A 10,459-nucleotide genomic window follows, 5' to 3' on the forward strand; every position below is an offset into this window, starting at 1 on the left:
CTTGCTTTTTCTTTTTCTTTTGAATTCGTAAACCATAAAAATTAATCAATATGCAAACTTATCTATGCAATTGCTCGGCGACTGAATCAATTTTCCTTGTTTTGTTTTATTTGCCTGTTTGGTCCATTGGTAGGTGAAGGCAGTCACATGTTCTTTTCTTTTTTCTCTGGGAGCGGGGGCAAGTGACATCAACCGACTTCACTGTAACTCAGGATTACAACTTCTACTCAAGCTGAAAAGACATAATAACTACCAGTGAAATAAGTGTCTCTACAGTCGGTTATTTCAACAGCTTAATAACAAAAACTAGAAATATGTGCCAATGGTGTATCCATTGCCAATAGCCACATTTGTTACCAAGGAATACCTCGAATTCCCAATCTCATCACGCACGACATGTTTTGGCTACAGAGGTTCTGAATTTGTCATGTTTTGTGCGGAGTCCCGTCCATCCTTTCTCTATGATACAACTGCCCCAGCATGTATGCAGCTCGGAGTGTGGGCCATGTGTGGTGACTGTGTCCTCCAGCAACAGAGGGCTTAGGCATGTCCATGATGATTAGGGAATTTAGGCTCCGTAGGTAAAAGTAGAGTTGTTCGATCTACAGGATAAAAGTCAAGAGTTGAAAGTCCCAAGTTCCAGAGTTGTCTCCATAAGTGGTGTAATTCATGTATACCACTTTTTTGTAGCATGATAATGATGTATATACAGAAAAACACAAGACTAACAAAATTGGAGGGTAACACCGAAATTATGCATTAGCTTTGTTACGTTACTCGTCTAGTTTGTTATGAAGATTCATTTGACCAAGGTCTTTTGAATTTGGCTAGTTATAATATACATTTCTCTTTCGTGAACAAAAAAAAAACATTTCAGTAAGGTCAACACAAAAAGTATCACCATAAGTACATTTATAACAACTAAATAAACATTAATTTTATTTCCAGAGGAGTTAGGAAATGCATGAATGAAAATGGGGATGTTGGTTCATGCCAAGTTCTTCTCACTGCAATAGCCACCAGTTATTGTGAGTACGATCCACACATAGACAACATGGCAACCAACTGCACCAACTGTCCGGTATCGGTATCTCTGTCTGGACAGCTAGCGAATTGTTTTTCAAACACTTCTGCTATACAATTGATTGCAAGACATCCAGGAACAGGTTAGAAACCATCACACTCGCGTAACGGAGAGCCAAGTGGCACAATTGAACAAAATCTGTGTGTTGTTGAACAGCGAGCATGTCCGAGTCGGTTTCGGCGACTGGTGGAACTTGTGTAGAACTGGCTTGAAATTGAGAGTCTGATTCCTGCGTGGTTATTGCAGCTAAAGTCTGGATATCGCTCGAGCTATGTGAACTTCATTCAAATTACCATGGAGTTCTCTTTAATAAGCTTGGAATATCAGTTGTTGAACAGGCTTCCTGTATATTTTCCAAGCAAATCAGGCTTCTTTTGTCAACGAGGTCAACGAGGTCGTCGAGGGGAATATTATCACGTACGTTTGCCTCTCTTTTCTTGTTAATCGGCAACGGTACAGGATTGTTCAATACCCACGACAGATATGCACGCGCGTTTCTTTTTACGGCATGGAAAGCCGTGCCAGTTGTACAGGTATGACTTTGATTCACGGAAACAAGCCTGAAATTTGTTCCAAGTCCCAATCTTTAGCAAGTGGTTAAACAGGTGAACATTTCTTGCAAAACACAGACCGAACATATTGACGATGGTTACAACGTCAATTAAAATAACCAGCTTTGCTTTGGACGTTCAAAAGCAGTCAGGTTCACAATGTGTTTTCGTTGGTTTTTTTTTTGGGGGGGGGGATTAACAAAACTATACATTTTTGAAAACGTGATTGTAACATGTAAGTACACATGTGTGACCCTTGAAATACATACTTGTTAGGTCAGGCCAGAAGTATGGTCAGACATCAGACCACTTGCTCATTGTAGATTACTACTCGAGTTTCTTTGAGTTAACCCAATTGACCATAGTCACCGTTTTAGCCGATTTTCGGCTAACTTTGACAGATTTTTTTGTTAAAAAAACGAGTTTGACAGGAAATTTGACAGAATGGATTTTTTGGGGGCAGATTTCTGGCAGATTTTTGCAAAAATGGTTATTTGACAGAAAAACATAGCAAATTCGAAAAAAAGGTAGATTTGTTTAAAAAAGCTTCAATCTGTTCAAACAAACCCTTGCAAAATAGGACAGGTTGCTTTGTCTAAGTGCTGAGGTTCACTGGGAATCGGGTTTCGTCGTGACGCAACCTCGTTTTGACTGAAATTTACGCAATTTCATAACACCTTTATATGACTATAGATTGTTTATTATGTAATTTGAACCTTAATTAAAGCAATATTACAACATCTGCATGTGATTTTAAGTGTTTATAGTGTATTTCGAGTAATTCATGGGAATTTGGCAAATTTCTGATAAATCTGACATATTTTTGAAGTGCATTTAGCAGAATTTGCATGGCCATGACCTTACGGTCACACTGCAATTGACCTCATTTCCAACAAGTCAAAAAGTGATCAACATTTGCAATCAACACTTTGCGAGATATGGAATTTCAGAAACAGTGATCTCTGACAATGGACCGCAATACTCCAGTGAACAATTTCAGAATTTTGCAAAAGAGTACGATTTCAATCACGTAACTTCATCACCAAATTTCCCTCGTAGCAATGGAAAAGCTGAAAAGACTGTTCAGCTTGCAAAAAAGCCAAAGAAGATGGGACAGATCCATACTTGGCATTACTAAACCATCGAAACACACCAGTCGAAGGGTTAAATGCAAGCCTAGCACAAATGTTCATGCAAAGACGAACAAGGACAACAATTCCAACATCTAGTAAATTACAAGAACCCAACGTTGTCCCTAAAGTAACAGAAAACTGGTCATCAAGCAACAACATCAGTTAAGTCAAAAAAAAAGAAAAAAAGAAGCAAACTAAGAGCATCATTGATAAATTATCGAAATGCATTGATATTCAAAAACAGATAATTTTGAAATTCAGATGATTTCTCCAATGTACTTCCCCACAAAACAACTGATGTATTATTACTACCCAGTACATGTTACCTTTTAAAATTAAATGTTGCTCATAATGTCTAATAATATCTTAAATAATGTATGAATGATTTATTGATGATTTTACAACATTTGTATTAAAAACAGGAGACATGCATTATAATTGTGTAATTAAAAAAATAAACATTCAATTCAACTGTTTTGAATTTGTAAAAAGGGGGATGTAAGTACACATGTGTGACCCTTGACATACATAATAGGTCAGGCCAGAAGTATGGTCAGACATCAGACCACTTCAGACCACCTCCCACCAATGAAAACCCATTGTAATATGACTCCTCAGGAAACACCCAATATTCTGTGTTGTCTCCTGTGTACGTATTCTTCACTTGGTTATGAGCACTCAATAAAACAACACTGAGATCTTAATGCCGTGTCTTAGATCTTACAGTTATGATCTACTGAATCCGAAAACCAATGTTTCCATTTTTTCCAACGCCATTATGTCGGCCATTTTGTATTGGGTTAAACTTTCTATTCCTTGGGATATAATAGCCATCTATCGCCGTTCAACATTCAAACACGATGTAACTATGGGTCGTTTGATGTTCGGGAATTAAAAGTGGCCCAAATAGTGTTTAATATGTGTACATATCGGTAATTTTTTTTGTTAATTTGTTGACTTTTTTCAACAACAATGTTCGGTACGTTTTGTACATTAAAACCGGGAGCCAAGGATGATGATCGGTATAGCCGAATGTTCGGTATAGCGGTGTTCGGTATAGCGGCGTTCCACTGTATTTGTAATTGACCTAAATGAGATACAAGTGTATAGGACTTGGTATAGTCAGAATTATAAGCAGACTAGTAAGTATGGCTCCTGGTGAGATCAGTCTTGAGGATGCACTTATGCTTTCGAGAATGGATGTACCGGCATAGCAGGGAGAAGAAGAGGTGCAATAGTTTCATGCAGAAAACACAGTTGGCAGAAGTTAAGGGTCCGCTAATTATGCAGAACTGACTTCTCAGATTCTCATATGTAATGGACTGAGGTTAGGCTGCATGCGCAACACCTCCAGGAGAGAATAATAACCACACATTTTGGAGACCAGGGTAATTAAAATACAGGGATGCTGCCACCTACATCTTTGACCTACATCTAAACTAGGGTCAAAATACAACATTCCGCTGTCGCATGCACCTACACAATACTCGATCTGCAGCACTAACATCATGGTTTATGACATCAGACACCATCAGATCGTTCTTCCCCTATCCCCGCGATGATGCCTTTTCCTCCGGATTCAGGTCCTCAAATATTAAACAATGTTCCCTTAAAGGTATTTTATTTATTTCATTTATTCATCACCATCAGTTAAATATTTAATAACATTAATAACAGACGTACGTACCAACAAACGACTATCCTTTTCATGTCTTCGGACGTGTGTTGCACGATTAAAACACGCGCGCACATGTACCGTACCTTGTGCACAACGAAACGAATGAGGAAAACTGCGCTCCGGTTTTAGCGAGGTTCCGGCTATAACGACAGTATTGTGAAAGTCCATCGGACCTCGTTATAACGGGTGTCGACTGTATTGTGAACCGGACTTATCAGAATCAGAATTCAGGCTCATTCACTCCATCTATGAAAACATAAAGAATATAAACGTTACATTCTTCAACCTAAAGCAGTCTTCTTTTAATTATAATGCATATAAAAATAGGGTCATTATAATTACCCTTTTTTGTCAGTTTCGTAAGAACATGCGACTTTCGATTTTTAGTTGATGTCATGCAAACGCTAATTTGTGCACTCACTGTGTACCGCGGGGATCACCACTTTTATTTTCGTGTCATCGTATTGCGTTGTATTATTGACGGTTTACCCCTAAATTACCCCCAAACCCTGTCATCTGCCTACACATTCTAGTTTAACTAGTTGAGCGAGTATAATAACATCAAAGTCGAAATGGTTTTTTTTTTTTTTTTGTGATTTTTTTTGGGGGAAATTAAAATATGGACAGCAGTGTGGCCTTCCTTACAAGCACTTCGGACGTCTTTGTTTTTCAAGTCAAGTGATCGACTGTTTTCTCATGTGAAGTTAATGTAGTCAGGATAAACTTTCTAGTCGTGTTATTAATATGCATACGAGCGAGTCAGGGAAGGATCTAGCTTTCAGGAAACAAGTTGATATTAGTGGTTGTTGAGTGAGGGCGTGCCGGAAGCTATTGGGTTCAGGGGCCTGCGCCCCCCCCCCCCCCCCCCCCCCACCCCCAGTCGCCCCGGACATCTACAATTACGCTTTCTCATGCATTCTAAGGCAATTTGAGCCTAAATTTAGGAACTTTTGCATTCCATTTATTATTTTTAGCCCCATGTTAAAACTAGTAAATCAGCGGCGAAACAAGAAGGGGGTTTGCAACCAGCATGCAAGCAACATACATGTAGCTAGGCCAACGAAGGAGTTGGGGTGCCTATACGACGAATTACATGTTTCAATTTATACAGTTGAGAGGCCCATAACTACACTCCACCAAAAAAGAAAGTCCCCCCCCCCCTTCCAATACTGTTTTGTCTAACTCAAAAACTATACTGAGCACCTCTCGCTCAAATAACGACTAATCAGTACAGAAATTCCTTAGCAATCCAGCCATACTCTTTATTTGGCCCAAAACAGGTGATAATGTGTACGAATTTAATTTATGACGAATGATACCGGAAAACAGTTGCACTTTTGTATACGTGCAAGTTGTGGTTCACACTCACCTTGCACGTATACAAAAGTGCAACTTTTTTCGGTTACCAGTTTGTCATAAATTGCATAATTTTGTACACAATATCACTGTTTTGGGCCAAACAAAGAGTATATGGCTGGATTGCTAAGGAATTTCTGTACTGATCAGTCGTAATTTGAGCAAGATGTGCCCAGTAGTTTTTGAGTTATACAAAAAATATTGAGGGGGGGGACTTTTTTTTTTGGTTGAGTGTAAACGGTACACTTATGCCTACAGGCATTCCATCCAGTACGGTAGTCTAATGTAGCCTGTTGATGGCCCCTACGTGGCGCGGCCCCTAACGTTGCGCACTTTGATTTTTCGCCCCACGAGCGCCTTAACTCAAATTTCACAGTAAGTTGACATCACGCTCTAAACATACCCGTTTATAAATTTTGAGTTTTTACCTGTTTTTTTTCCTGCACGATTTTCCCTTTTAACCGGGCCGCAGGATTTTTTTTTAAACATCAAACTGTTACTGGTTTATCAGAATTCGTCACCTTTAAAGGCGTTCTTATGTAATTTACTTGGATTTTTTTATAAGACTTATTATAGATTTTTCCAAAGCTTTTGATACCCTAGATCACGACATTTTATTGTAAAAGTTGAATTATTATGGTATTCGTGGTACCGCGTTATCTTGGTTTAATAGTTATCTCTCAAATAGAAAGCAGTTTGTCTCAATTAGCAATTAACCTCGTCTCAGCGCACCCTTACTTGTGGAGTTCCTCAAGGTTCTATTCTGAGACCTCTACTTTTTCTTATTTACATAAATGACTTCACTAGGTCTTCTAATCTCTTGTCATACATTTTATTTGCTGATGACTCAAATGTATTTTACAGTCATAAAGATATTGATGTTCTAATTAATACTGTAAATTCCGAATTAATTAAAGTATCGGACTGGATCAAATCCAACAGATTATCTCTAAACTTAAAGAAAACCACGTGTATGTTATTTAGCCGCACTCTCCAAAAATTACCAAGAATTATAACTAATTGATAACGCAATGATTTCTGAAACTACTAGCACTAAATTTTAAGGTATACTCGTTGATAATAAGTTGTCATGGAAATATCACATTGACCATTATGTAAAATTGTCTCAAGAAATATAGGTGTTATTAATAGAATAAAAAAATATTTATTCCCCCATCATATTTTGTTTACCTTGTATAATACTTTAGTTTTATCCTACTTAAACTATGGAATTCTAGCCTGGGGGAACGTATCCCGGTGTCACCTAACAGACTCCTTGTACTCCAGAAGAAGGCTTCATGCGTATTATAAACAATGCAAATTTCCAAGCCCCTGGTGATCCCCTGTTCTATTCTCTCAAAACATTAAATATATATGATCTTTACACCTTTCAGCTCGGTATCTTCATGCACCAAATATCTCAGATTGTTATTCCATGTTGTCTTGCATCAGTTTTCACTAGAAACACGCCATTCATTCTCATGCAACCCGACAATCTACCCATTATCATCTCCCCAATGTCCGTACCACACTCGCCCAAAAAGCCATTCCCTTCCAAGGTCCCAAGCTATGGACCTCCCTCCAGCGGCCCTTGCAAAATACCAAATCTGATATCATATTAAAAAAAACCTTCAAGCAATTCTTTTTAAATAAATACGCCTAAGCCTTGTTCGCTATTTATCTTGTCATATTTTAATGTATATTATGGTGTTCTATAGACGCCAAATCTGCGTCGCGTCGTGCTTTCACGTCGTGCCGTCGCGTCGTACCGTCGCGTCGTGCCGTCGTCCGTCGCGTCGTGCCGTCGCCCGTCGCGTCGTGGCGTCGCGTCGTGCCGTCGCCCGTCGCGTCGTGCGGTCGCCTCTTAAATTACCGTTTCTAAGCACGTACACTGCAAGAGGAAGCAACGCACCTTCACACGTCGCGTCGTGCCGTCGTGCGTCGCGTCCTGCCGTCGTCCGTCGCGTCGTGCCGTCGCCCGTCGCGTCGTGCCGTCGCCTGTTACCTCGGCGCCTCTAAGTAGACTGCTTGAAGAGGCGACGCACACATTGCCCGTCGCGTCGTGCCGTCGCCCGTCGCGTCGTGCCGTCGCCCGTCGCATCGTGCCGTCGCGTCGTGCCGTCGCCCCTCGCGTCGTGCCGTCGCCCGTCGCGTGACTGTATCTTTCTTGGCAATAGGTGGCGCCTTCATTCTTCATGTACATGTGTTTAATAGAAAGGGGTGTAATCATACATTTCGCCACTACATTTTAAGTTAAATGGAGTTTGGCCGCCACCATGCATTAAAGTTTTTATCAGACTTGTGTTTTCTTAAAAAGAAGTGGTTTTCTGGCTAGGAAAATAGCAAGGAAGAACCGGTTTTGTGCGAGCAAAATTCAGGGAACAATCTGTTGATACTAATAACTTGTTGGAAAGTTCCAAAGTCATTCCAAGAAAGTTGCCGCCGTGAATAAGGGTTTAAAACAAGGGAGGAGGATGGTATTTGCTATCAGAATCAGCAGGGCCGTTCCTCATTCTTTTCTTTTTATGGGATGTATGATATAATTGGAGTACGAGGGGCTCTGCGAGCTGATGAATCTTTTTGAAAACATTGTATTTGCTACCAGCTAGGGAAGATTTCCGTTTATTTAAGACTTAGAGGCACTGGTATGGATACCTGTGTAAGTATATGACTAAACTGCCCTTGTTTAGGTTTTTTTTTTCTTTTTTGGAAATTCAATACGCATATAGGGAGTAACATCAGTTCTACTGCTGGGTTGCGGTGATGGGTGGGTTACAACTTATCAACACATACCTCGCCAGCGGGCCCTTAGATTGGTGATAACCGGAGAGCGGGAGTTTCAAAAAAACTCATCCGGTGTTTACGCGACGCAGGGACTGGTTTGTGGCAGCAATTATGCGCCGCAGCACCTAGCAAAAAGGTGCTCCATAATGGGTCTCATAATGTTCATATACTTCATTTACGCTTTGGTAGCATTCTCCCCCAGCGCTTTGTATCCTCTGGCAAAAAGCGCTATATAAATACAGTTATTATTATTATTATTATTATTGTGTACATGTGGTTTTTTGTTTCTAGTTCACTTAATGATTTGATTTATACCGGTGATAATATGCCGTCCCACCTGTGTTTTTCTTTTGTGTGTGTCGGGGGAAACAGTGCATATTTTCTGTGCCCTTTTTACGCACTTCATCAGTCACCCTTTGTTTAGTTCTTTTATACGTATTTACTTTATTGCTAATGATGGTTAAGAATATTTTACGCGTGAGCATTTCTTGTAATGATCAGATTAAGTGGATTCCTTATTTTGTATTTTTTACTTCGAATTCCATGCCTAAATGACCAGTATGTTAGTTCTGTTCTTCAAGAAGTTCCAATAGGATTTGTACGTTCTCCTCATCCACGTGTTTTTTTCTTGGATGGTGGAGATGGGTTCATCCTTGATCGGACCAGGCCATCTTTTATGTTTTTTTGTCGTTTGTATGCCAGGATGGGTTGGGTTGCAAAGAGTGCACTTAGAAAATCATTATCGCTGATCAGATTCCAGTGTTTCAGAAGGGCCTGCTTAAGAGCTGGGTGTTTAATTTGTGGGTGGTAGGGTAAAACAAAGACCAGCGGGATATTCTTTTCGGATTTTGCACGCTTTTTAGAGTTCACGGAATCGCGTGTTTATGTGCTTTGTTGTTTGACAATTGGAAGCAGAAAAAAATCTATGCATTTTGAAATTGATTGAGCCGGACCTCCGCAACCACTAATAATAGGCCTCCCCACAAACCGTGTACAAACTGTACGACATTGCAATTTGCAACACTTTCACCGCACGGCACGCATGTCATAAATACTGTACAGGTACATGAAAAATGAAGGCGCCACCTATTGCCAAGAAACTACAGTCACGCGACGTGCGACGGCACGACGCGACGGGCGACGGCACGACGCGACGGTACGACGCGACGGGCGACGGCACGACGCGACGGGCAATGTGTGCGTCGCCTCTTCAAGCATTCTACTTAGAAGCGCCGAGGTAACAGGCGACGGCACGACGCGACGGGCGACGGCACGACGCGACGGACGACGGCACGACGCGACTGACGACGGCACGACGCGACCTGTGAAGAAGCGTCGCTTCCTCATGCAATGTACGTGCTTAGAAACGGTAATTTAAGAGGCGACGGCACGACGCGACGGGCGATGGCACGACGCGACGCCACGACGCGACGGGCGACGGCACGACGCAACGGACGACGGCACGACGCGACGGTACGACGCGACGGCACGACGTGAAAGCACGACGCGACGCAGATTTGGCGTCTATAGAACACCATAGTATATGCTCCAATAAATTTGGATCATTTCATTCTAATAAAATTATCGACATGTACGTACTCTTTCTTTTCACTTTATAATGAAATCGATTTTCTCTTGCCTAGTTCAACTTGAGTCATTTTCACTATTAACGTTTAGCTACTGATCAGAGGTGTTCTTCTTGCTTGTGTAAATGATTTTGTTCTATCATCATTTTTACCTACATATTATTGTAGTTTATTTTCATTTGTTCCGGTTTGCCTTCCATCCCCATTGTCTTGTTTCATTCATGTTTGTTGTGTTTATAATCCATTTGTCTGTGTATATAATCATGCTAATTATCGGGGTCCATACC

This window comes from Patiria miniata, unplaced genomic scaffold (genome assembly GCF_015706575.1).
Source record: "Patiria miniata isolate m_02_andy unplaced genomic scaffold, ASM1570657v1 HiC_scaffold_9, whole genome shotgun sequence".
In the NCBI taxonomy this organism is placed as follows: Eukaryota; Metazoa; Echinodermata; class Asteroidea; order Valvatida; family Asterinidae; genus Patiria; species Patiria miniata.